This window comes from Penaeus monodon, chromosome 34 (assembly GCF_015228065.2).
Source record: "Penaeus monodon isolate SGIC_2016 chromosome 34, NSTDA_Pmon_1, whole genome shotgun sequence".
NCBI lineage: Eukaryota > Metazoa > Arthropoda > Malacostraca > Decapoda > Penaeidae > Penaeus > Penaeus monodon.
In genome coordinates this window covers 6616360-6617117 of record NC_051419.1, presented here as the reverse complement: position 1 = coordinate 6617117, position 758 = coordinate 6616360, and the positions used below count along the sequence as shown (strand labels likewise).

The 758-nt window shown below is 34.6% G+C and overlaps 1 protein-coding gene across 1 annotated transcript in view; it reads right to left on the bottom strand.

The window, feature by feature from the left end:
- LOC119594551 (myosin-2 essential light chain-like) overlaps window positions 1-758 on the bottom strand; it is a 10202-nt gene that overhangs the window by 8859 nt on the left and 585 nt on the right. The window lies entirely within an intron of this gene.

The following is a 758-nucleotide window of genomic DNA, read 5'->3' as shown; positions in this document are numbered from 1 at the left end:
AGGATCTTGCCAGAGAACCATAGGTATGGAGGCCATGGTGATTGCTCTAGATCCTGTATATTTCTTAAGTAAGTCACAGCAAACTTGCCCCAACTTTCTACAGAGGACATTTACTCCACAAATAAATATCTTGTGCTCTTTAAGACCCTTGCCTTAGTTTTATCCTTTCTCCACGCAATCCTCAGATAACCATTTACCAATCTGCATTCTACAGACAACAAAGCCAAGCCTGCAATTGCACAGTCAACAAATCACGCACCACAGCCCAGCAAAACCAACACCTCTCCGCTTCACACTACAGTAAAAATGTTAAAAACCATAACATAGAGATTTCAGGCAAAAAATGGAATATATAGATCCCTCTCGCAATTTAGAACCAAATGAGAAACTAGTGTGAGCTCTAGCTTGGAGAATATTCGGAAAAAATAAATAAAAATCGGCTATCCGGTATTTCCTCGCTTGTCTTAGAGGTCGTTTAAATCTTCTTGCGCAAAATTCATGATAAAAAGTAGACTATTTGGCGTTTCTGTATAAAATCAACAATATTTCATATGACGTCCAGATTACCAAAGAGATAGACATTTTTTTTTTTTTTTTCCAAATTTAAATATATATTTGGGTATTCCAATCACTCGCTTTCAAAACCAGGGGGGTAATAATAACACTATGAAAAAAAAATAATAATAATAATGAGAAATTCGATAAAATTTTGAAAAAAAGACAAAAAAAAAAACGGGTTAATAATTGACACTTGAAAA